Here is a 27,577-nt window from a genome sequence, read left to right as displayed (position 1 = left end):
ATCTCCAACTCCAATCTGGGTGCGCTGCGTGAGCGACCCGAAGGGAAGACGATTCCCCGTGGGAAGACCCTGCCGGGAGAGCCACCACCTCCCAGACCCAGTGGACTTGGTCCCGACCGTCCTCCAGTCGGGTTCCTGGGGCGTGGCGGCTGAGCGCGGCTCGGGGAGACGCGGCCGGGAGGTGGCAGCAGCGGCCCTCTGGCAGCAGCGGTGCGTCCCGAGGGGCGGGGACGCGGGCGGCTCCGGGAGGGCGTGGTCCCTCCTGCCGGCTCCTGGGCTGGCCGGGCGGACCCCGGAAAGGGGGAGCCGCGGGGACGCAGCGACAGACTCGGGGTACTGGCAGTGGCAGCCCACGCCTCCCAGGGGTTGCAGGCCTGAGCGCCGGTGTTGGGCCAGTCTCCTGGGCCTGGCACGCCCTGGTTTGCTCTGTACCCATGGTTTGTGGCGGGGCAAGACGTTAAGTTGAGTAACACCGAGGTGAGCCACGGTCCTCGGCACCAGATGAAGAACCACTGTCTCAGTAAGGTGTGATGTGGAAAATTTGTGTGTCTACATGTGACTTAAAAATATCTCCTTTGCTGACGTCTAAAATTTCACTATTAGAGATGCATTCTTTTGTCCTATCTATTCAAGGCCCTGGGAGGGAGGCTTGCGTTAGAACTTGAACTCTTTAGAGCGAGTGAATGATTTAATCTCCTCTTTGTCGGGAAGGGAAGGGTTAGCCCTTAGTACTCAAGACAAAAAGAGGACTGAAGGCGCCTTAATTGGTACTTGCTAATCAAGCCCCGGAGACCAGAGCACTCCCTGGGAATTTTACTTTAGAGAGAAAGCTCATTGCCCCTGGAGCAGCCCTGTATCCACTTCGTGAATGTTTTAGAGAGGGTTAATGGGGCCCTAGCACAGTATGATTAGTTCGGTTCATTGGATTATTATTTTGTAAAAGAGGCAGCATCTGTACTAGTACTGTAATAAATCGTAAAATTACTCTCTCCATTTCCGTTCCTCGTACCTTCTTTCTTTGAATTAAGAAAATACTGTGGTAGGGTACACTGAACTTTTGAGCCATAAATTCCTGGCTGGGAGAGCCCTCTCTGCTTTCTGTTACTGGATCTGTGATTCTGGAAAACAGCCTTTCGAACCTCAGTTTTCTCTTCTGTAAAATGGGAAAAATGCCGCCTACTTGGATGGTGATGGTGAGCATTAAATTAAATACCGGAAGGAAAGTATCTGGTATTTGTGTACTGATTTCAGGTCTCAATGCTGTGTGTGTAACGATGGTGGCCCTGAGAGCTTCCCTGCAATTCCAATTTGTGTGTCTCGTTCTCAGTGACACCAGTGATGCTGTTAAGGGCAGTCAGTTTGTGGATTGTCACAATGCGCACTGATGTCAAGGGGATGCTGCCACCAGGTACAGAGGGCACCAAGTGACCAGGAACTGCTGTCCTTGCAGGCCAGGTTTTAGGAGGCTTTACCAGAAGGAATGGAAAAGTCTAGCGGGCACTAACGTTGAAACAGCATTTGAGGACTGATTCTCCACCAAACTTTAAATTCTTCAAGGCATTTGACATTTGCCTATTCTTGTAACAAATTAAAACGTATCCTGTATGTGGGTTAGAGATCTTCAAACTGTAAATATCTTGAGGCAGGAGTGAGGTTTTATCTTTTAAAGGACAGGCCCCTACTCTCCTACGTAATAAGTTTCTAAAAATGAATGTGAGCACCAATCAATATTTCTCTGGTTGTTAAAGTCAAGAATAAAATGATATTTTTAAGCTCACAACTGTGTAGGATGAATTCTGTACACTTTTATTTCCCTCTGTTCTCCTTTCCTATTTGAAAATTTATTAGTTTAGGGACTTGGGATCTGGATTATTCATACGTTATTTTTTGATGTTGTATGTCTCTTGGTTCTAGGGTATTTTTGACACATATTCTGTCTTGTAACCATAGTTAAACAATTATTTTAGACCAACTCTCTGGGTGTAATGGCTTCAACATTCACTGCTAGTCCTCTGACACTCAGTTTTTCCCATTCTTGAGTAATTTTAAGTCATCACTTGGGCAGTGGAAATATATTTTAAAGTGAATTTAAAGAATATGTGAGTGGCAGACACTCTGGGCTCTTTTGGTTGTCTGTCCTCAAAAACTAAAACTTATTTGTGAGTAAATTTTCATCTAAACGTTTTCCTATCAAAACTATGTAAGCTACTGTTCCATTGTAACAGAGACAAAGGTCAGCACAATTTTTACCCTCCCTCTCTCCCTCCCTCTCTTCTTCACTCCCTTGCCTCCTTCCCTTCTTCCTCCCTCCCTCCCTCCCTCCCTTCCTTGCTTCCTTCCTCCCACCCTCTCTTCCCCTTTCCTTCCCTCCCTCCCTCCCTCCCTCCCTCCCTCCTTCCTTTCTTCCTTCCTTTGTCTCAATATACATAGAAAACACTTAAAAATTGCTTATCATTTAAACACTTGTTAGAATATTTCTGGATTTGAGTGTCTCTTGGTTACTTTTACCTGGAACCTGGTGAATCCAGTCCATTCCTCTCAGTTTCTCATCTTCCTGTCCCTTTTTGGGAAGTTTTCTTTAATTATATCTTCAATTATTGTTTCTCTTTTGATTGTTCTAGATTCTTCTTCAGAAACATAACTCTTAGGCTCAATCTCTATTCTTGGTCTTCCACAGCTATCGTCTTCTTTTTAAATTACTGTATTTTATTGAATCTAAGCTAGTATTGGTTTTAAGAAGCACTGTTATTATATGTTCAACTAAGGAAGAAAAAATGCTGCCAATTAAACTGTGACATAATGCCATGATTACAGTCCTGTGAAATTGGTAAGTTGCTCACACCATTCTCTCTCTTATTTTGATAGACTTCATCTATTTTGAGGGACTTGGCAGTTGCTCCTGCCTTCAGTTGCATTGTTTGGCATGTGACAGGCAATTCTTTTTGCATGCGTCTCAGTTACAAAACATAACACAACTTCTACTTAAGGATACCTTCCTTTCTTGGGTCCTGTCAAGCACTTAGTTTTTCTAAAAAAATAAAAAGAATTGCAGTGGTTGGTCCAATAATAGACATTTACTTCAGTAATATCAAATTACATCCTGCTGCTTGAATTCCACGCCTTTCTGCATACATAATAACTTCTTGTTTCAATGCCAAACCATGGTGTAATCTTTTAAAAGACATTTTAAATGGCAATTAAACCCACATGTAATAGCAACAATGTATACAACTCAATTAAAGTGCTAACAACATGAACAGCTGAGACCAAGTTCACCCATGCCCAGGCCCTGATGGCCTCACCATGGCAGCTCCCTGGCTCAGGGTGATTATGAGATGCCAGTGATTGCAAGACTTGGCCCGATTTCAAAAGTGATGATGTGGCAACACAGACATCTTAGAATTAAGGAAATAAATAAGATAGTTTTAATTCTTGGTGCTCTTTCTCTGCATTCTGAAAGTGTTCTTCCAGTTTGCAATCTATAACACTTAATTTTCTGTCATGTCCATTCCACTCATTTACTGCTTCCTATATATGGCTTTTAATTATTGTTTAATAATTTATTTTCTTGGGAATATCTTTTTCTTATTACAACCAGCTTCCTTTATATTTTTTCTTGGAGACCATTGGCCAAATTCTTTTTCATAAGCCTGAAGACCCTAATAGTTACCCTGAGACTGTATTCTAGTTAATAGAATGTGGATGGAGGTGATATGTGTGACATATAGGACTTACTCATAAGAGCCTTTAATGAGTTATCCTCTGTTCTCTTTCCCCCCATTCCAGCTGAGTGCCATGAGAGGACAGTGGCAACCTTGGAGGCCTCACGGTGAAGGTGGCAGAGCCTTTGTTAGCCTGGGTGCTCAGGACGAAGAGCTGCTCTTGCCAACTGGGAACATTTGCCTTGAGCTCTTTTGTGACAGATAAGGTTTTACTATACTTCAGCCAAGATGCAAATGTTGGATATATTTGTATAGCAGCTAAAAGTACTCTAATAATACATATTATGAAATCACCACGTACCCAAAATATTAACAAAATTCTTGCAATATTTGTATGAGAACTGCTGGACTTTGCTTTCTTAACTCATTTACTGTTGCTATGGAAAAAAGAGAATAACTTGGACAATGAAATAATCTCAAATGAGGTAATAAAATCATTACTGAATTCTAACAGTCCCTTCATTGCTGCAAAAAAAAAAAAAAAAAAAAAAAGAAGAAGCTTTAGAATACTATTCTTCCCCAGTGGATGTGTGCTAGTCTGATTTGCTCAGACATTTGCAGAGGGAAGAACACTTACAAGTAGTAAGGGGCTGAAGTCTGAGTGGATAATATCTGAATTTTGTTTAATATTGTTTTGGATGACATATTTTTTAAAACTCCACTCTTTTGGCTAACTGCTTTCTCTTGATATCTTAAAAGTCTTGCTTCACTGTTTATTTGATTTAAAAAAATATTTCACTGTTTATTTTAAAAGAATCACAATTAGGTCTAACATGAACAAGGGAGCCGGCCCCCATCACATTTTTGTAAGAACCTAAAATGTCATCTCACATGCCAGTCTTTGAAGCTTATCCTGTTATCAGTTTAACTCAGCTTGTTTTCTAGATCTATATGTATTTGTGTGTGTGTGTGTGTGTGTGTGTGTGTGTATGGTTTTCAGTTTCAATTTCATAGGGCCATATTATGTTTTTATATTATAAATGTCAATTTTAAAACATTTTCTTCTGGTTTCTATAGTAAGTTATCTTCAGAGGTGTGCTGTTTTTCTTAGTCTTCTGGGTGATGCTCTGTTTGCCCTATTCTCTTAAGGTAAGTGTGCTGTTGTTTTTCCGTAGGCCTCATAAAGGTTTCCTCCCCTATATCCCCACTTCCCGCCTGGCATGTTATTTACCTTTAAGCAAGTAGAGTTCCATGGAGCCTTAGTGCTTGCTTGCTAAAAGAGGAAGTGTAGATTGTGCGGGTTGTCCTTGGCTTTGCTCACTCCCCTATTCCTAGGTTGTAGTTGAAGGGCAGTTGTGGTGCACACCTCCTAATAGTCCCCAGAATTGAAAGACATTCATCTTGTGCAGCCCTGCTGAACTGTCATGGGATCTTTCCCTACTTCTTCTGCTTATTCTCTAACATCCAGAACTGATGGGGGATGTGAAAATTCCTTATAGGAAGCACAAACTACCTTTGTGCTTCCTATAAGGCATGTTGTGTGGAAAATATGCCTTCCAAAACATGATGTTCCATTGCTAGTCCTCTTCCCCTTCCTGCTCTGTGGTTTCCTAGTAATTGCATTCTATGAATGGACGTAGATAGATCAATGGAGAGGGAATAGTTTTCTGGCTCCTCCAAAGAGTAGCAGCCATAGTAGAGAGCCAGGTTTTCATTTGGCTTGGTCCTGGGTCTCTGAATGGGGTGTAGAAAGCAGGAGAGAAAGAAAATGTTTATCATCTTTCAGGATGATGGGGCCGTTCTGTTTTATAAGGCAAAGTGTGGACTGTTTGTCTCAATGCAGCTCAGCTTTAGCAGCTTTATTTGGTTAGCAGGAATTCCTTTTAGATTCTGGTAACAGGTTGTTAGTCCTCATTTTCATTATTGTTGTGAGTTTTTGTCATTTTTCTGTATAATAAGTAATTTAGAGAGAAGTTTGGTGATACTTTGTCAGGAACTTCTAGCCAAATGCCATTTTAAGCTCTAAGTGGACATGATTTTATTTTACTTAAAAATATTAGGTCTGGGAATGAGTTTAGTTTACTTATTCGTCATGTTCTGTTTGCCTTAAACCACTTCATGAAGTGTCCATGGGCTCCAAGCGTGCCTTCCAATGCTTTTCTAAATCTCATTGCTGTCTGCTCCTTTGGAGGAGGCAGGGTGAGTGAGGCCTTTTCTGGTAGCATGTAGCCATGCCAAGCAGTCTTCAGATGGTGGGTAATTTCTTTTTCCTAGTGTCTCATTCAAGGTCCTTTGGGTGGTTAATAATAGACACCAACTACAGCCAGTTGGGGGGATGGGAAAGAGTACATTGTGATGCTGGGATATCTTACAGTATCCCAGGACAGCTGGGCCTCTTAAGAGGTGGGAACAGGAGTTCTTAAGCTTTTAGGAGCCCATAGTCCTTGTTCATTCTCTTCCTCTGCTTCCCTGTAAAAGAAACATTAATTGTAAATGAAGTCCTGTTCAAGGTGCACATATGACTTTGCTCCTCACATGCAGGGTATAAAATGGATGCCTTGTAGCTTCTGAGTTTTCCTCTTGTTTATCCAAGTACCCATTTCAGATGGACTGGATGCCTCTAAGTCTTAATTTCAGACTCCCAGGGAGAGAGAGAATTGGATGGGTTTGGGTCACGTGACCACCCTAGTCCAGTCAATATGGTTGTGTGTCAGAGTGTATGAGAAGGTACAAGCATGACTACTGGCAGTTGTCAAAGAAAGGGGCTTATTGTGAGCTTGGCAAGTCCCTGCCACTCATGGCTTTTGAAATCAAACCTCCTAGATCCAATTTTAAGGGGAGCAGGACTTCCTGGCTGTGTGTTCCTTGGGTGGAGTGGAGCACCCGTCTTCTCGTTGTGCTGTGGGGTCTTTGGGGGGCTCTTGTGAAGAATTGTTGAGTAATTTGTAAGACTGCATACCTGCATCTCCAGCTGACTCCCATTACATTTTCCTTGGCCTTGTTCCCACTCCCCTCTAATCAGAAAGACTCCTTAGTAAGATATCCACATTAAACTTTCTTTCTAGCAGTGACATTATTTGGAAACCAAAGTTGTCCTTCAGTTCTAAAGCAGGACCAATCAAAGTGGACATGGCCCTTCTGCCACCATTACTTTTTTCTATGCAGGTGGAAATGGAAATAGGTTTTTCATAGATGCATGCAATGGCATTCTGCTGAAGTTAGCAATGTAGGGAGGGCACTGGCATAGGGGGCAGAGGTCGGATTTGTTTTTGACACTGCCTTTCATGTAAAATGTCAAGACTTTGGGTAATTTTACAAATCAACCCAAATCTCAGTTTTTAAATTAATAAAATGGGGACAATATTTTCTTTGTTTATCATCTTATCAAGTGCTTTAAATATGATCAAATATCTATAAATAGAAGACATTCTTTATTACATGCCTTTGGATGGACGATTCATCACTTTCTAACAAAGTTCCAATGGTTAATAGAGATTTGAGGTTTGACAGCAGGAGGAGAGGTGGGAACGCAGACAGAGTGATTAAATAATTCATCTACTCATATAAAGTAAGTTAGAGGCAGAACTGGGATTAAGGCTTAAACATAGGTCTTCTCCAGGTCTCTGTTTTTTCCAGCAGACCCTCCTGTCTCAGTTTGCAGTTGGCCCATTCTGATCTGACATGAAGGAAGAGACTCCACGTTGAGATCCAACCACAGCGCTAGGCTCTGCCCACATGATAAATGTCTGTGTGTATTCTGGACGAGACTCTTAGTTAAAAGTGCTGACTGCTTTGTAAATGTGTACGCCTGGGAGATCAGACCTGTTGGTGTTTTCTCCTCTTCCTGCAGTATGTCACGTACCACGGGGTGTGGAGGGGGGATGAGAAAAACTGCAGCAGGCAGGGACTCAGCAGAAGCGAGGCAGACCCAGGGGGTGATTTTCTCCTCTGTGCCTTCTGGGAACTTTTTGGGGTGAAATAGGGTTAAACTAAATGAGAAAACCTGAAGAAATGAGGCTTCACTTCCTTTGATTTTGAAGCAGCAGAGGAAATGTGACGTGAAAAGCAATGAGTAGGTACCACTATTAGAGCATGTTATAGTTTACAAGGGCATTCATGGGTGCTGGACTGCCGATCTTCACAAGCAACCCTGGGGGCCGGATTTTGTAATTGTCACTGTAATCTGGACAAGGATCTGGATAACAAGTCCAGCCAAGGTTAAGAACCACTGTTCTATGCTTTCCCTGAATTTATGGCTGCGGACCAGCTACCTTCTGACCCATTGCTTCTTAATCTTTAATGTGCATAAGAAACACACGTGGCTGTTGTTAACTGTCAGATTCTGAATCAGGAGGACTGGGAGGGCCTGAGATGCTGCATTTCTAATCAGCTCCCAGGTGATGCTGCTGGTCCTGGAACCACCTTTGAATAGCAAGATAATCTGACCAATATACCTCCCTGATAGTGACCACCTGCAGCGCTGAGTGTCTTCTGACCCAGGGTCCCCAGCTGTGGTCAGATGGACTCTCCCCTTTCTACATGGCCCCCTGTCTTCCTCCCTACCCTCTTTGTATTAGGATTCTCCAAGGGACAGAACCAGCAGGAGACATATATATCTATATAGGAATTTATTATTTGTTAGGGAGAATTGGTTCACACAGTTGCAAAGGCAAAGTTGCATGACAAACCTTCTGCAAGATAGGGAATGAGAAAAGCTGGTAACTTGACTCAGTCCAAATCTGAAATCTCGAAACCAGGAAGGAGCCAGCAGGTGAACCCACAGGGCAGCCCTGAATCTGAGGCTGAAGGCCTGAGAGCCCCCAGCAGGCTGATGTTGCAAGTCCCAGAGTCAAAAGGCCAAAGGACTGGCATCTGATATCCAAGAGCAGGAGGAGAGAAAGCAAAGCATCCCGCGTGGGAAAGGAGAGAGAGATGGGATGGGGTGGGGGAGAGGAATCTCAGTAAGCTGAATATACCCCTCCTCTGCCTGCTTTCCTCTGGCCATCCTGGCAGCTGACTGGAAGACCCCCATTGAGGGTGGGTCTTCTTCTTCCCGTCCACTGACTCCCAAGTTCACACCCTCTGAAAATACCCCCAGAGACACACCCGGAAACAATGCTTCGCCAGCCACCTTGGCCTCCCTCAGTCCAGTGAAGTGGACAGCTGACATTCACCCTCGCACTTTCCAGCCACGTGGGTATGAGACTCCGCCCGTTTGTGTGGTTGCACCCTGAGCCGTGGCGCTCCTTCCCTTCCACGACTGGCTTTGCTCCTGTGGCTCCCAGACTGGGCTTCCTTCCAGCACTGCTTCTGTTCCAGGGCTGGTGCCTTCCAGTGGCCCCATTTGTCGATGTCAGCCCAGTTCTAAGGTCTGCCAAGGCAGGAGGGAGGAAGGTTGTGCTGTGAAGACCAGAGAGCCTACTGTCTGGGATCAGATGATTTGAGTCCTGCTCTGCTACTTCCTGGCTGTACGACCTTGAGCAAAAGTTACCCGGCCTCCCTGAGCCTTAGTCTCCTCACATGTAAGGGGATGAAGATTGATGCCTTATAGGTTTACTGTGAGATTAAATTAGATGATGTGGGTAAGGTGCCCACATCAGAGACTGGTATGCTCAATAAGCAATCATCCTATTATTAAGGAGGTTGGAACTAAGCATTTATTGAATATCCAGCATGTTCTGTACTTGGCACTAAGTGATTTATAGACAGCATTTCATTGGAGCCACAGAACAACCCTGCATGGTGCATGTGCTTTTCTCTATGGTACTGGTGAGGTAATTGAAATCAGGAAGGGTAATGACTCACCCGGGGATGCACAGCGAGCAGGCTCTAGGGCCAGAACTTGCATTCCTATTTGTTGGACTTTGAAGCCTTTTTCTTTCTTTTTTTTTTTTTTTTGTTGAAATGGAGTCTCACTCTGATGACTGGAGTACAGTGGCGTGATCTTGGCTCACTGCAACCTCTGCCTCCCAGGTTCAAGGGATTCTCCTGCCTCAGCCTCCTGAGTAGTTGGGATAATTTTTGTATTTTTTGTAGAGATGGGGTTTTACTATTTTGGCCAGGCTGGTCTTGAACTCCTGACTTCAAGTGATCTGCCTGCCTTGGCCTCACAAAGTGCTGGAATTACAGGTGTGTGGCACCACACCTGGTCCCTTTTGCAGGTTTCTTTGACAGAGTTATTGCTGGTTTGACAGAGAAGACGGGCTCAATAAACATATGTCTTCTTAGATGTTTAGGGGAGGGAGAGCAGCACCTAGAGGACTGAAAGGCAGACTTGCTGCTCTCCATTTGCCCTTGGAGGACAGACTGGCAGACAGGAGCAGGCAGGTAAGAGATGAACAGCCCTGTCAGAAAGTGACTTTGATGGGCAGATAATAACAAATGCTGTCTGTCCAGCCCCTGCCTTGTGAGCTAGGGAATGTAGGGCCTGCAGGAACTATAGGCTTTTGTGTCCCCCTCAAAAGCAAAAAGCAATCGTTGTGTGTGCGCCCGAGTAGGTTGAGAAGGAGGAGCTAGTGGCAGCAGGGTGAGTAGAGTGGATGGGGAATGAATGAGATTTCCCTATGGCTGAGGCGTGGGATGGAACAGGGGCACACCAGCAGTCTCCCACCCAGTCTCCATGCAAAGGAGTCCTGTGGGGCCCAAGCTCACCCATGTCAACTTCTGCCAGACCCAAGCACTGCCCACTGTGAGTCTCTGCCTTTGCCACCTGTGGCACTAGGTTGTTGATGTGAAATGTAAATCGTGCCTCTGATAGAGCAGCCTGACAGCAGGGAGCATGGTAATGAGAACGTGGAAACATACTGGGGAGGCTGCAGGGAGCCAGCAGCTCTGACTCCCAAATAACGGGCTATGGGGCTTGTCTGGTCCCTTGCAGAGCACTCTTGCCCATCCCAGGCCTTATAGGTGGAATGAGGAAATCACAGAGTGAGGGAGGGGGACTGAGGCTAAAGACCTTAGATATGGCTGTCCCAGAGACTGGTAACTTAGCCCACTGTCACCTCCAACCGGGCAAGCTGTGGCAGAGTGCCCGCCATGCTCCTCAGAACGGTGGTAGCATTGCCATGCTGTGCAGTAGGAGGACAGTGTTGCTGTTTGCACTGCCCTTTCACACCTCTTAGCGCAGACACTAAGATGAACCCATTTCGTGGAGGAAGAGATGGAGCTAAGAAGAATTCAGCCAAAGTCTCCTGGCTTCCTGGTGTTGGTGTTGGCTCTATTTTACCGGGTGGGAAACAGCGCTCCACCTTACTTCATACCAGCTCTTGTAGCTCTAAAGCTTGTAGTTGTCTGTCTTGAAAAATTTGCAGATTTTACACAATTACAGGGGAAAAAAAGGACTGTGATGTATGCTTCTTTATTTATAAAGCTGGATTCATACATTTCTGATAGTTCTATTATGTCTCACAGTTACCAAAATTCTTTTTCTCCAAGACTGGGGAGTAAGGGCTTTGCAGAAGAGTCCTCTCTCCCCATCCTTATAACTGCTAAATTGAGATTCTCTAATTCACTTAAAGCTTTATTTATTTTTAACTTTTCATTTTGAATTAATTTCAGTTTTAAGAAAAAAGTAGCAAAAATAGTACAAAGAATTTTCATACACTCTTTACCCAGATTCCCCCAAATGTTGCCATCTTATATAACTTAGAGTATAATGATCAAAATCAGGAAATTAACATAGATAAGATACTCTTACATAATCTGTAGCCCTCATTCGAATTTTGCCAGTTTTCCCAATACTGCCCTTTTCTTAGTCTAGGACCCAGCCCAGGGCCAGACATTGCCTTGGCTGTCACATCCCCGTAGGCTTCTGTAATCTGGGATAGTTCTTTAGTTGTTCTTTGTCTCGCATTACCTTGACATTTTTGAAAAATACTGCCTAGTTATCATCTAGATCATCCTTAATTTGGAGTTCTGTGATGTTTCTTTGAGATTTAAATCCAGGTTATACATTTTTGGCAAGAATGCCGCAGAAGTGATGTTGTGTCCTTCCCAGATCATATCAGGAAGCATGTAATCAATTTGTTTTATTATTGGTGATAACTTTGACCTCTTATTTAAGGTGAGACTGCCAGATTTCTCTACCGTTAAGTTCCTAAAAAAGTATTTTGTGGAGAGATACTTTCTAGATATCCTGTTTCTTATCATATTCTGCCCACTGATTTTAGGATTCATTAATGATTTAGCCTGAAATAATTATTTATTTCCATTTTTTATTTTTTTTGAGACAGGGTCTTGCTTTGTCATCCAGGTTGGAGTGCAGTGGTGCAATCTCGGCTCCCTGCAGCCTTGACCTCCTGTGCTCCAGCGATCCTCCCACCTCAGTCCCTGAAGTAGCTGGGACAGCCAGGACCACACACCCGGCTTTTTTTTTTTTTTTTTTTTTTTTTGGTATTTTTTGTAGAGGTAAGATTTCATCATGTTGCCCAGGCTGGTTGCGAACCCCTGAGCTCAAGCGATCTACCCACCTTGGCCTCCTAAAGTGCTAGGATTATGGGCATGAGCCACCCCACCCAGCCTGACATAATTATTACTGTGGAGTTTAATTCATATATAAATATAAAGACAAATATAGTCATAAAGCAAAACGAACAGAACTTTGTAGGCATATTGGCAGGATTGTATCACTTACATCTGGAACACTATTTGCTTGGTTCTCTTCATATTTTGATCTCATTTAGTACAGTTTAGTCAGTTGTTAATACACAAAATGTTGAACGTCACATCTTCGCCACTGTGTTTACTTTCAGGAGTGACAATGTTTCAGCTGCTGCCTGATTGTGCCATCTGATTCATCCTTGTCTTTCAGAGCAAACAGCCTCACTGGAGCTCAGCACTGCCTTCTAAATTTGATCTGAACCTAAGCTCTGTCTCTTCTATTTAGGCTGAAGATATGTGGTATTGCTCTGTGTGCCCCAGCAATTCTAATTTCCACTCAGTACCAGCCTTTGCTTGGTGAATGACTCAGCATTTTACAATCTGACATTTTAACAGAAGCACTTTGCTATTAAACTGAAGCCATATATTAAAGTTAAACCCCGAAGCCAGCATGGGTCCAACAAAGGTTAGACAAAGATAAGACTATTTGTCACACCTACCAGCCTGCAGTGCATACCAGTAATGAAATGAGATTCCTAAACCAGAGCAGGCTGGGGCCTTTGACTTCTACTTCTAATGTGAAGAAACTCTCCTTTGAGGCAGCTGTCACTCTGGAATCGACAGACCCTCTCTTGGCTGTGTTGATAGGCTAGTACTAGAGGGGTTCTGTGCTCTAGATCTGAGTCCCCGGTTAGGACAGAGTATTTTAAGTGGGCTTAAAAGTTGAGCCAGGTGTGGTGGCTCACGCCTGTAATCCAGCACTTTGGGAGGCCAAGGTGGGTGAATTACCAGAGGTCAGGAGTTTGAGACCACCCTGGCCAACATGGCGAAACTGCATCTCTACTAAAAATACAAAAAGGCATGGTGCTGCATGCCCAGAATCCCAGCTACTCAGGAGGCTGAGGCAGGAGAATTGCTTGAACCTGGGGCGCGGGGGTGCAGTGAGTTGAGATCACGCCACTGCACTCTAGGCTGGGCAACAGAGTAAGACTTTCGAAAAAAAAAAGTGGAACTTTCAAATTGGGAAAATTATAAACTACAAGTGAGTTGTTAATGATTTCTGTTTTGTACCAAAGAAGAATTGATGGAATAGAAAAGAAAGTCTATAGAAAGCCTTCCTATATGAGCATCGAGAGGGCAGGTTGTCCATTGAGTGATGGTTCTTCCCGCATCGTGTATTTCAGGTGTACAGAATTGTTGATGTCTTCCCTGCTCACAGAAGTCCTGGCCAGGAGGGATGGCTATTGGAGTATATCCCCCTTTTGTCTGTGTTCTACCTATACAATAATAGTGATCCAGGGCACTTTTCTTTGTTAGCCTTGCTATGTCTTGCTCTTCCTGAGTATGAGAGGAGAGCAAGAGGTAACTAGAAGGGGAAAAGGAGAGGACAAGGCCATGAATGTTGAACAGGGGGAGAAAGTCAGGGAAATGCAGCTATTTCTGTCTCTGTCCCTTTCCAATATCCTACCATCTAAATCTTGATACTTTAGGTCCTCTAAATCCTCCAGTGAGGCCCTAGCACACCTGGAGATTCAGCCCCACCTCTCCTAGCCCACTGCAAACTTGTTTGTCCCTTAACAAGCAGTCTTAAAGCCACCCCGTAGCCCTCAGGCTTGCCAGAGCTCTCTGCTCTTACCTAGAATCTGCATCATTTATTCATTCATCCATCAATCTTTTATTGATGCCTGTTCTAAGCCAGTCTAGGGGTTGTGCTAAGTATTGGATATATTAAAAAAAAACCCAGACATGATTCTTACCCTCAGGGAACTCCTGGTTTAGTGGGGGAACAAGTTTTTAAGTAGATAATCATAATGCAGTAATAAGGTAGTATTCACTAAGCACCATGTATCCCTTCAAAATCGCTTTACTCATTTAATGCCCATGATCACCCTAGGAAGTAGGTGCTGCTATTTTATATAGTTTACTACAGATGAGCCACAGTAAATAAAATTATTTATTTATTGTATAAATAATTTACCTAAGGTCATACAGCTAATAAGTGGCAGGGCAGAAATTTGAACCCAGACGAGCTGGCTCCAGAGGTCAGGCTAATGACTGGTGTGCTTTACTGCCTTGAAGTGGGTCAAGTATGGTAGTGGGTACCCTAAGTGTTATAGGCACATGGGGCAGGGCCTGGTGGAGGTGATGGGGTGGTTGAGGGTGGTCTAGGTCTGGTGAGGTGTAGGAGGTAACTCGGTGGGGGTCTGGGCAGCTGAAGGTTCCTTCCTTCCCTCCTTTGTTTTTCCTGCCTTCAATATTTCCTGAACATGCGTTATGTGCTGGGCAGGCTACTTACTAGGTACTGGGGACCAAGGATGGGCTTAATGTAGCCTGAGACCCTTGTACACACCCTACTTGAGAGAGCCATGTGGTTAGTGTTCTACTAGCAGCATGGACGTGAGTGGCTGCAGGAGCAGTGTGGAGGACTTCCTGGAGGAGATGAGAAGTCCATCCTGTGGGAAGAAGGGGAAAGTTGTACTTGGTTTGGCTGCTCCAAAACGCTTAAGAAAAGATTTTTTTTTTTTTTTTTTTTTTGATGGAGTCTCGCTCTTTCACCCAGGCTAGAGTGCAGTGGTGCGATCTTGGCTCACTGCAAGCAGACCAAGCAGCTGGTCAGTAGGGTAGTGACCCAGAACATCTGCCAGTACCTGAGCCTTCAGTACAGCCGCCAAGAGAGCCTGGACAGTGGCCTTCCGGAGGAGGTGCTCTTCGGAAGCCTGGATCTGCTCACTTTACCTCCAGGGTTAAGCAATTCTCCCTGCCTCAGCCTTCCAAGTACCTGGGATTAGAGGCACCTGCCACCACACCCAGCTATTTTTTTGTATTTTTAGTAGAGACAGCGTTTTGCCATGTTGGCCAGGCTGGTCTTGAACTCCTGACCTCAGGTGATCCGCCCACCTCGGCTTCCCAAAGTGCTGGGATTACAGGCATGAGCCACCGCGCCTGGCCAAGTATAGATATTTAATCAAGTCAATTGAGCTCTGAGTTCCTGTTAGCCAAGGTTGGTGGGAAGTCTAAAAACCAGTCATTACTCGGGGCTGCCCCCTGACAATGTTTTCCAGGAACCCCACAACGGATGTGGGTTTCAGTCTGTGGTTTCCACTCTGCAGGTACCTGAGACTGCTCTTCCACCATCTGTATAGCACTGTGGTGCCTCCTGAACCTGTCTTGCCTCCCAGCTTCCTGTCCAGACCAGCCTGGTCTCTTGGACAGCTTTGGGGGTGACACCAGTCTCACCATGACTCTCTGTGATTTCCAAGGCCCAGGGCTTGGTGCCTGCATTTCACCTGGCCCTATGCAGCCAGCAGCCTTCACAATCTCAGCCCTCACCAACAGGCTGTCCTGGAGCCCACCCTCCTTTCTCCTCATTTCAAATGAAATATGGAACCATGTTGACCGCCCCCTGGTGGCTGGGGAGCCTTGGCCTTGGGAACAGTGCTTAATTCTTTTTTTTAAATGGTATTTGGCTCTGGGGTACATGTGCACATCCTGTACCCTGCAGGATTGTTGCATAGGTACATACATGCCATGATGGTTTGCTGTCTCCATCGCTGTCCCCCACCATTGCCTATGTCAGGCATTTCTCCTGGTGTTATCCCTCTCCATCTTCCCTGCACCCCCTGATGTCCCTCCCCTCCCCTCCACTCCCCCACTTAGCCCTGTGAGTGTTGTTCCCTTCCCCGTGCCCAAGTGTTCTCATTGTTTTTCACCCGCCTATGAGTGAACACATGTGGTGTTTGGTTTTCTGCTCTTGTGTCAGTTTGCTGAGAATGATGGTTTCTAGATTCATCCTTGTCTCTACAAAGGACACAAACTTGTCATTTTTTTTATGGCTGCATAGTATTCCATGGTGTATATGTGCCACATTTTCCTTGTCCAGTCCATCATCGATGGGCATTTGGGTTGATTCCAGGTCTTTGCTATCATAAACAGCACCACAATGAACATACATGTGCATGTGTCTTTATAATAGAATGATTTATAATCCTTTGGGTATATACCCAGTAATGGGATTGCTAGGTCAAATGGAATTTCTATTTCTAGGACCTTGAGGAATCGCCACACTGTCTTCCATAATGGTTGAACTAATTTATACTCACACCAACAGTGTAGAAGTGTTCCCACTTCTCCACATCCTCTCCAGCATCTGTTGTCTTCAGATTTTTAAATGATCACCATTCTAACTGGTGTGAGATGGTATCTTAATGTGGTTTTGATTTGCGTTTCTCTAATGACCAATGATGATGAGCATTTTTTCATGTTTTTGGCCACATGTTTGTCTTCTTTTGAAAAAATGTCTGTTCACATCTTTTGCCCACTTTTGAATGGGTTTGTTTGTTTTTTTCTTGTAAATCTGCTTTAGTTCTTTGTAGATTCTGGATATTAGACCTTTGTCTGATGAGTAGATTGCAAAAATTTTTTCCCATTCTGTTGGTTGCTGGTTTATTCTAATGATTGTTTCTTTTGCTTTGTAGAAGCTCTGAAGTTTAATTAGGTCCCATTTGGCTATTTTGGCTTTTGTTGCCATTGCTTTTGGTGTTTTAGTCATAAAGTTCTTGCCTGTGCCTATGTCCTGAATGGTGTTGCCTAGGTTTTCTTCTAGGGTTTTTATGGTGTTAGTTGTTATGTTTAAATCTTAAATCCATCTGGAGTTAATTTTTGTGTAAGGTGTAAGGAAGGGGTCCAGTTTCAGCTTCCTGCCTATGGCTAGCCAGTTTTCCCAACATCATTTATTAAACAGGGAATCCTTTCCCCATTGCTTGTTTTGGTGAGGTTTGTCAAAGATCAGATGGTTGTAGATGTGTGGCATTGCTTCCGAGGCCTCTGTTCTGTTCCATTGGTCTATATTTCTGTTTTGGTACCAGTACATGATGTTTTGATTACTGTAGCCTTGTAGTATAGTTTGAAGTCAGGCAGCGTGATGCCTCCAGCTTTGTTCTTTTTGCTTAGGATTTTCTTGGCTATGCGGGCTCTCTTTTGGTTCCATATGAAGTTTAATGTGTTTTTTTTCCAATTCTGTGAAGAATGTCAATGGTAACTTGATGGGGATAGCATTGAATATATAAATTAATTGGGGCAGTATGGCCATTTTCACAATACTGATTCTTCCTAACCATGAGCGTGGAATGTTTTCCCATCTGTTTGTGTCCTCTCTTATTTCCTTGATCAGTGGTTTGTAGTTTTCCTTGAAGAAATCTTTTACATCCTTTGTAAGTTGTATTCCTAGGTATTTTATTCTCTTTGTAGCAATTGTAAATGGGAGTTCACTCATGATTTGGCTCTCTGTCTGTTTTTGGTGTATAGGAATGCTTGTGATTTCTGCACATTGATTTTGTATCTTGAGACTTTGCTGAAGTTGCTTATCAGCTTAAGGAGGTTTTGGGCTGAGATGATGGAGTCTTCTAAATATATGATCATGTTGTCTGCAAATAGGGACAATTTGACTTCCTCTTTTCCTAATTGAATGTCCTCTTGCCTAATCGCTCTGGCTAGAACTTCCTATACTATATTGAATAGGAGTGGTGAGAGAGGGCATCCTTGTCTAGTGCCAGTTTTTAAAGGGAATGCTTCTAGTTTTTGCACATTCAGTATGATATTGGCTGAGGGTTTGTCGTAAATAGCTTTTATTGTTTTGAGATATGTTCCATCGATACCTAGTTTATTGATAGTTTTTAGCATAAAGGGCTGTTGAATTTTGTTGAAGGCCTTCTCTGCATCTATTGAGAAAATCATGTGTTTTTTGTCTTTGGTTCTGTTTATGTGGTGAATTATGTTTATAGATTTGTGTATGTTGAACCAGCCTTGCATCCCTGGGATGAAGCCTACTTGATCTCACATGCAAGAATCACATAGACTCAAAATAAAGTGATGGGAGAAGATTTACCAAGCAAACGGAGAGCAAAAAAAAGCAGGGGTAGCAATCCTAGTCTCTGATAAAATGGACTTTAAACCAACAAAGATCAAAAGAGACAAAGAAGGGCATTACATATTGGTGAAAGGATCAATGCAACAAGAAGAGCTAATGATCCTAAATATATACGCACCCAATACAGGAGCACCCAGATGCATAAAGCAAGTTCTTAATGACCTACAAAGGGACTTAGACTCCTTCACAATATAGTGGGAGAGTTTAACACTCCACTGACAATATTGGACAGATCAATGAGACAGAAGGTCAAGAAGGATATCTAGGACTTGAACGCAGATTTGGACCAAGCAAACCTAATAGACATTTACAGGACACTCCACCCCAAATCCACAGAATACATATTCTTCTCAGCACCACATTGCACTTACTCCAAAATTGACCACATAATTGGAAGTAAATCACTCCTCAGTAAATGCAAAATAACGGAAATCATAACAAACACTCTCTCAGACCACAGTGCAATCAAGTTAGAACTCAGGATTAAGAAAAGCACACAAAACCCCACCATCACAGGGCAACTGAACAACTTGCTCATCAATGAAAAATGGATAAACAATGAAATAAAGGCAGAAATAAAAATGTTCTTCGAAACCAACGAGAATGAAGACACAACATATTAGATCCTATGGGACACATTTAAAGCAGTGTCTAGAGGGAAATTTACAGCAATATAAATGTCCACATAAGAAACAAGGAAAGATCTAAAATTGACACCCTATCGTCAAAATTGAAAGAGCTAGAGGAACAAGATAAAAAAAACTCAGAAGCAAGCAGAAGACAAGAAATAACTAAGATCAGAGCAGAACTGGAGATAGAGACACAAAAAAAGCCTTCAAAAAAATCAATAAATCCAGGAGCTGATTTTTTGAAAAGATCAACAAAGTAGACAGACTGCTAGTTAGGCTAATAAGAAAGAAAATGGAGAAGACTTGAATAGATGCAGTGAAAGTGCTTAATTCCTACCAGCAGGAAACATTCCTTTCCAGGGACTATGGAGAAACAAGAGGAGAAGTAACTGTAACAGGAGCATTCTAGGCAGAGCAGGAAGCATGTGCGTCCCTGTGCTGGGTCTGTTGGGTCTTTGAGCAGGGCTGTAGGATGTCACTGGGGGATCAGAGGAAGAGGGAGGTTGGAGCGGCTCGTGGAGGCCTTAAAGGGCCAGCTGTCAGGAAAAACCCTGGCATTTACCTGAAGCAGGGCACTGATGTGGCCAGATCTGGAGCTTAGGAAGAGTGTGGTAACTGTGAATGCGTGTGCGTGTGTGTGTGAACGCCCGCAGGCATGTGCACATGCTCAGTGTGTGTATGTGTGTGTGCGTGCATGCTCATGCGTGTGCACAGCCATGTAACAAAACTCAACTAAGAACCACCTAACCTACTGTGTGATTTCCTCCAGGGTGGGTCCTGGTATTGGTAGTGTCCTAATTCCTTCTGAAATGATGTGCCATGTGGGACTATACAGCCCGTGGACCTGCAGCAAGGTGCTTGTCCCGCTTCACCTGGGCTCTTATTCCAGGTAAAGCCAAGAGCAGAGTGGGGAGATAATAGCCCATGTCCCACGGGATAGGTGAGCAGTGAAGACCAGTCAGAGCAGTGACAACATTAATTTTATATTTTCATCCTTGGGAAACCAAAAAGGATGGACCTTAGAAGACTCATCTGCTCTGGCTCCTTAGCAGAAGTGAGGGAGAGATGAGACCAGAGGTTTTTCATTTCCCCACGATCTCAGCCAGATCCAGTTTCAAGGACTGGGAGCTTCCTCTCTGTGCCAAGAAGATGCCCAACTCCCGCTAGTCCTCGAATGACTGCAAAGGCAGGGGGACTGCAAGCGATTCCAGAGCTGGGTAATGAGATGAAAGGAAAAAGTGCCCAGCTGTGACATTAAGTGGGATTTATTTTCATCATCTCAGGTTCCCTATTGTATGGCATACTCCTTCACCACCTGCACGTACAGCCATATTTTAGGATACAACTGCGAGGGTTTCAGGGCTCTCTGAGAAATAATGGCTCTGTGCTGTCACTGCATAGATGTGCCCTTTCCAAATATACAAAACAGGAAGGTGACCTGCTGATTCAGTGGAAGGCAATAAACCACGCATTCAATTAGAATGACATACATTTAATCACAATTGTCTAATGGTATTTGAGATTTCTTATTTAATCAGTAATGAGGCTACCCAGCAATTAATGTTCCCGGAATTGTGGCTGCCCTTACCAGTGCAGTGTTGATTTTAAACAAATCTTTCATTTTATATCCTCTTTCTATTTCTGGAGTTAATAAAGGTGCTCTAATGAGTTGTATTAAAACATCAATTTCTTCTTTTGTTGCACTTACAAGTTTATCATGGGTTTTAATCAAAATACTGAGGTACTCTGTAGGAAAGGGTTTTCCACATCAGATTTTGCCTGGCTGGAGAAGCCAAGGTGGGAGATGGTGCGTCTCATTTGTTTCTGACTCTCCCAGCTGTTCGGGCCCCGTGGGAGAGGTTTGAGGGCAGGGACAGCTTCATAGGTGACCTGTGAGGCTGACCAAGGCCCTGTGCTTAGAAGGGCCCTAAGCTTGGTTTGATGCTCTGCTGTTGCTGTCTTGGAAGTCTTTTGAACAAGGGGCCCCTACGTTTTCATTTTGCACTGGGCCTTGCAAATTATGTGGCTGATCCTGTTTAAGGATTTGTGAGAATAGGCGTGGGTTGATGGTCAGAGGGCAGTGCACAGGAGGCTGCCTCCATGCCTCACCTCAAGTTGGTGCTATGGGATCCCCATAGCTGCACAGGGCAATGTGCAGTGGGCAGAAGAAGCTGGTAGGGACAGGGGAGATAAGATCTGTCTCTGGCTTCCCCACGTGGCCTTTTCTGTCCCCAAAACATCCTTCTTCTTGCAGTCCTAAAGCTTAGGGTGTAGAAATATAAAACAAAAGTAGATGTGAATGAAAGGGGGCATTTATAAAAATTCTTTTTGGGAGGGGAATGTTTTTCTCTCGAATTTGTCTTTGAATAGTTACAACAATGGGTGACATTTGTGGAGTACCTACCATGGCCCATGGCCTAAGCACTTTACATAATTTATCTTACTTAATACAACAATCCCATGAGATGGGTACAATGATTAATCTTAACTAAATTAAGGAAACTGAGTCAAGAGAGGTTAAGTATGTTGCCCAAGGCCATGCAGCCAATAAATGACAGAACCAGGCTTACATCCAAATGTAGGTTCTGGCATGGTAGAGACGGGCTTTGGAGAGAGGCAGATCTGAGTTTGTGGCTGCTTCCGCCATGGGTTAGCTGTGTGACCCAGGGCAAGTCACTTAACCTCTCTGTGTTCCAGTTTCCATATTTGTAAAGTAGAGGGGATAGGGCCTATCACATACGGCTAATTTGAAAATTAAGCAAAATAATACATGGATCGCATTTAGTCTGGTGCCTGACATGGTGACCAGCTAAATGCATGGTTGTTTCTCTGCCTCCATATAAATGCATACCCCAGCTCTCTTCCTGCAGAAAACCTTTCTCATCTGCCCTCATCTCACACTCCTCACTCATTTGCTGTACTATTTCCTTGAGAATTGTATTCACACCAGTACATTGATATATGCTTATTTATATTAATTTGTTTAACAATAATTTGTTGAGCACACAGAATAATATGAATTTAGCAGTAATTGTGCTCCGGCCATGAGCAAGGCACTGCAGTAGGTACGGTATGATGTTTAAGGCACTGCCATGATTGTGAAGTGTCCGGGCAATTGAAGAATGCAACTTATGCCTCGAGGGACTCAGAATTTACTTGGGAGGTGCAAGCCATAACAAACATGTGAGATACGAAAATAACCAAGAAAATATTCTATAATTGTGTCAAAATGAGTGTACAAAGGAGAATAAGATTGTGTGAATTCATTCATTCATTCATTCATTCATTATTTAGGTGTTTGTATTAGGTACTGTGGCAGATGCTGGGAATATAATGATGAGTAAAACCCATAGGATCCCTGTCCTCTTGGAGTTTATATTCGAATAGAGGTGACAGACACTGAATAAATGGAATGGATGCACATGTAATTAGTTACAGTTGTAATAAGTGATAGGAAAGAAAAAGTGGGATGGGTGGTTAGTACTCAGAGGATGGGGCAGACTGCTACAGAGCAGGGTAATTAGAGAGTTGTTTGTGGGAGAGGTCCAATTGAAGAATGGTTGATGTGAATAGCCAGAGAGACAAAATGAGGTCCAAAGGTCCGGACATAGGAACAGTGTTCAATGTTAATAGTAATAGTCTATACTTGGATTATACTTTCATATTTCACAGTGATTTCCCATAAATGCTGCTTTAGTCAGAATAGATGAAGTCATGCTGCAGTAACAAACAACCCTAATAGACACAGGGTTATGTCTTGTTCATCTACTTGTGTGGGGGTCTGCTCTGCTCATCATAGTCACTCAGGGACGAGGTCCATCTCAACCTGTGCTTTAAGATCACGATGGCAAGGAAAAGGGAATGGTGCAATGGCTCTATCTTAGTTGTCTACCACTGCATAACACAGTACTATAAAACTTGGTGGCTTAAAACAATGTGCCCTTATAATGTCACCATTTCTGTGGGTTAGGAATCCAGATGTGCTTTAGCTGAGTGGTCTGGCTCAGGGTCTTTCATTAGACAGCAATCAAAGTGCTGAGGCACAGTCATCTCGACTTAATAAGATCAGGTCAACTTCCAAGTTCATTCACATGGTTGTTGGCAGGTGACCTTCTCCATTAGGGCAAGCATGTGAAAAGAGCGAGAGAGCGAGAGAGAGAGAGAGAGAGAGAGAATGCCAGCAAGATGGAAGCCACGTTTTTTTATTACCTAATCTTGGAGGCAACATTCCATTTGCCATATTCTATTCACCAGAAGCGATTGGCTGGGCCTTGCTCACTCTCCAGGGGAAGAGACCACACAAATTGAAACATGGTGGGAAGCGAGTGTCACTGGGAGCTGTTTTGGAAAGTGCCTAGTAGAGGATGCTTCAACGTCCATCCAGTCCATGAAGATGTGATACATGGCCGCCCTTAACTTCAGGGGGGCAAGGAAATACTATAACCCTACCATGTGCATGGAGGTAGAACCGGTGTATTTGTGCAGCTTTGATACAACATAAATGATCCCACAACACAGAGACTTGTTTACTACTGAGAGGGTCTGTGCAAGGTATTATCAGGGAAAAGTCAGAAAGTCAAATTAGGGTTTACGAGATTAATTGGCTTGAAGGAAATAGGCAGTCGATGAATATTTTTGAACATGAGAGTAATTTTAACCATAATTTAAAAAATAATTATTAATTGGCATTTTAAATGGAAGGAGAAATATATGTGCAAGGTAAAAATTCAGAGGGATATGTATTAAAAAGCAATGTTCTTTTCCATCCCCAGCGCCTAGCTCTCCTTTCCCAGAATAGAACATTTTTTTCTTTTTCTTGTATATCTTGGAAACATTTAGGGATAGCTAAACTACATATGTACATATTCCTCCTCTCCTTTAAAATCAATTAGACATGTCTATTGTTTTGTATCTCACTTTTACACCTCACTGTATATCTTGGATGTGATTTCACAGCACCTATAGGTTTATCTCAGTGAAGCTTTTAGACAGATTTAAACCGGTGGCCATGTGGAAGAGAGCAAAGAGAATGGAGGAAGCTAGACCAATTGAGAGGCTCTTTCAACAATTCTGATTATTTTCATTCATTCATTCATCAAACATTCATTTAGGTCCCTGCTGGGCGCTATGATATCAAGTCACATAAGAAATGATCCTTGTTTTCAAAGAGCTCAAGGGAGCTCAGACAAGTAAACAAATAAATCATCATATAGTGTGCTCAAGTATTGTAACTGGAGTGAAGTGACAGTTGTCTAGACTGGGATGTCTCCATGAGATAAAAAACATGAGTGTCTGAAATACCCTTTCTTTGAAAAAAATGGCAGTGAGTATGGTTTGATAAAGGGTTGCTCTGGGCCCTCCTGAGGGGGGAATTGACATATCTTTCATTTGTTTTATACTCTGCATCCTCTTTCCTCTTTCACTTGCACACAGTGACACAATGTCTGATGCAGGCCAGTGTGGCTGAGAAAAAGACTAGGAGAGCCTCACGATGGACCTCATGGTTTCTCTGTCGTTTCTCACCTTTGTGGATAGAATCTCCGCCTCCTGCCTGGCTGTAGTACAAACAGTGAGCAAATTCTTGATTATGCAGGAAGATGAGCCTCTGATTCATTTTTGATGTTCAGTGTTATGAGGCAAGCTTCCCGGCCATCTGTTCAAAGGAGGAACGTGGTACATATTTTGATTATTTTATTTTTATCTTAATCAAGTGGCAACTTTCCATCTTGATGCATCTTAACCTGAGCAGTTGTGGCTGGGAGGCAATGGGCTTGAACAGACTGAGGAGGGAGGGGGAAAGCTATGCCACCTGGCGTAACACTGGTGTTAGATGCAGGAGCAAAGGCCCCTTGGCACAGCCCTTTCACCTGCCTAATTAGTGAAGAAATTTCAAGCCCTCCAGTGGGCACTGAAATGCTCAGAGTGCCAGCCTCCTGGGGCTCATTACACAAATGAGGGCAGAAGACAGAAATGGTCAGGATCTGCTGGTTACAGCCTGGGGGCCGAGGGGAGCCTGGGCTGGGGACAAGAGGCATCTGGAGCTGTAAAGGGGCAGCTTCCTGAAATGGTATAGGGAGGTAGCTGCAAAGCTTCCTCGTTAGACTCAGCCCATGTCTCAGTCCTTTACTGACTTTAAGGAATTGAAGTTTTTCAGCCAATGGCGTTTGATGGAAATGTGCAATTATGTTCCAGGAGCTGGCTCTAGGACCTCATGGAAGGAGTGAGATGGAGTAGATAGCCATAATCTAGCCATTTGTCTTAGTTTGAGTTTCCCTGAAAACTGAGCCTGAAACAAGGATTCAGGAGCAGTGAGTTTATTTGGGGGTGATCCAAGGCCAGGGAGTGAGGGAGCAGAATGAGCCAGGCAGGGAAGGAGGGAAAGTCAGTCTTGAGCTGGCTGCCATGGCGGGCAACTGTGCCCAGTTCTGGTGAGGATCTGTCAGGAGTGTCCCCTTGGACACTTCGCTTTGGAGGAGAAGCGGGTACATTTATTCACTGATTTCAGAACCCGCTGGTTGAGGTTGCCTTCAGACTGCCCTGCATTCTAAGACCCTGGAACTCTGGATAAAAATCTCTGTGGGAAAGAAATAGAAAGGCGGTCCCCTGCACCATTCATGGAGACTGGCTCTCACAGCTGTAGCTGAAATCCTAGTGGGCTGAGGGGGAAGTGGCGTGGGGGCACAGAACACATCCCAGTCACCCCTGGAGCCAGGAAGTTGGGGAGGAGAGGGGTACTGCATGGCTATCAAGAGTTACCGTGCATGAATTTGGTTGGGATGGGGGCACCAATTCCAGTCCCCAAATTCAGATGGGTAAGAAATCTCCAATTATGTCCTTGCCCATAAGTAAAGCTAATTTTGGCTCCGTGTTCCCATTGTACTGTGCTCGTGGGAAATTTCATCTCATTTGAGACTCTCCTCCCTGTGCGCCAACTTTCTTACCAGCTCCATAGTTGGTTCTGATTTCTGTGAGCCACTGGAAGACTCGGAGAAGATATTATAGAGAACAGACTGTTATACTTACATTGTACATGATTTTTCTTTTTGTGTGTGTGGTGGTAATTCTTCTGGTTAACTAGTCAGGTCGAACAAACAGTATATTCTTTTTTCTCTTTCGCAGGTGGCTTTATTTTTGCAGATGTTGGAGGTCTTCTGTGAATCATTGTGTGCAGAGAATATTTCTTTGTAAGAAGATGGAATAGTTTTTGTGACTGGTTACTGTCCCACTGTCCTTCCACCAGGGGCTTGGTCCCCTGTGATCTGGGAGCTCACCCTTGCAGGCAGCTCCAAGTGACAGAGTGGCCTCAGTGTATGACAACTGATATCTAGATGCTGGCAGTGCTTGGAAGAAGTTGCTGTACATTTCTTATTACTTTAATCATAAATAAGCCTGTGGGTCTGTTTATTTTTTGACTGCTCAGAAAGACCTTTTAAAATTTAATAAAAATTGTTCTGTAAACTTGAATTTGTTTTGATATCTAGTTCTATAAGTTTTAACACATCTATACCTTTGTGGAACCACAGAAACATAATCAGGATTCAGAGCTATTTCATGATGCTCAGAAAAACTCCCTTATGCTCCCACCCCACGTACACAGACCCTGGAAACCACTATTCTGTTCTCCATCACCATAATTTTGCCTTTTCAAGAATAAAATCTAAATCTTTGTGTTTCAAATGTTGGCATAAAATCCAATACTTAAAGTAGTTCTAGACTTCTATTCACACACACACACACACACACACCCACCCACACACACTCACACGCGTTCTTATCTTCTGGTTTGTTGCAGCACGGATTAGACAGCACTTGCACAGATACATGGGTTAAGGTGGCCCATGAAGACACCATTAGAAGGACACTCTTGGAAAAGGCGACCCATTTTGCCAATCTTCATCAACCTTATTGTATTTCAGAGCAAATAGCCTCACCTTCTTTCTCTTACACTTATCCTTCTTGGGAATGTTACAAGGTGAAGTCTTAGCATCATGATGTCTCAACAGCAGAAGGTGTCTTTTTTTTAATGTTGTAATCAGACATTGGTGCATCCATCTTCCAGTTGCTTGACAGCAAAATCAATCCCTGTTGATTGGAAGGAATCCTGGCTTTCACTTTTTTTTATTGTATCCATGGGTTCAACCTTGAGCATAATAGTCTTTCTTGTTAGGGCTTTCATGAAAATGTACATCTTGGCAGTGGGTCTACTGGAGATAGTGGATCTGCAAGGAAGATCCAGTTCTGATGAAACTTACTCAAATTTATCTGAAGCTGAATTGAAGGTGGGTTATTGCAGGAAAAAGAAATAAGAGGTCTAGAATCACAACTGGGGTTCTTAACTAAAGACTCAGAGGGAACAGTCGTCACTGTAATTAGACCACCCAGACTTAGTCACCTGGATTGTTAGAGGAATCAGTTGAAGTTGTTCGGAACGAAACAAGAGACTCTAAGAGAGAAATGGAACAGAGGACACCTCCCCAAAATGAGGCTTTTCTACAGAAAGTGGAGGAGGTACATGACCCCTCTCTGAAGTGCTCCCTGGTAACCTTATTCCCCGACACACACACATGCACACACACACACACACCCCTGATAAAGCCCTTTGATTCTTTAAGGCAAAAGACCTCAGAAAATTTTCTCTCTCTATTAGCCACATTTAAGCTTGACTATTAGTGACAAAAAATCCAGCACTGCAGTGGCCTGAACTAAATCGAAGTTTATTTCTCCCATAAATATAGGTTGTTCTGAGCTGGCATGCCAGTTCT

At 43.6% G+C, this 27,577-nt stretch overlaps 1 long non-coding RNA gene across 1 annotated transcript; it reads left to right on the top strand.

Moving 5' to 3' along the window:
- The first annotated feature begins 269 nt into the window (after positions 1-269).
- On the top strand, positions 270-26,221 carry LOC116556292. Its single transcript, XR_004270926.1, has 3 exons — positions 270-477; positions 3,787-4,147; positions 25,935-26,221. It is a non-coding gene; the product is annotated as an uncharacterized LOC116556292 (long non-coding RNA).
- Positions 26,222-27,577: the final 1,356 nt, after the last annotated feature.

This window comes from Sapajus apella, unplaced genomic scaffold (genome assembly GCF_009761245.1).
Source record: "Sapajus apella isolate SASKATOON/1434 unplaced genomic scaffold, GSC_monkey_1.0 scaffold16, whole genome shotgun sequence".
Taxonomy (NCBI): Eukaryota; Metazoa; Chordata; class Mammalia; order Primates; family Cebidae; genus Sapajus; species Sapajus apella.
Note: the sequence above shows the minus strand (reverse complement) of the source record. Positions and strands in the feature narration are given on the sequence as shown.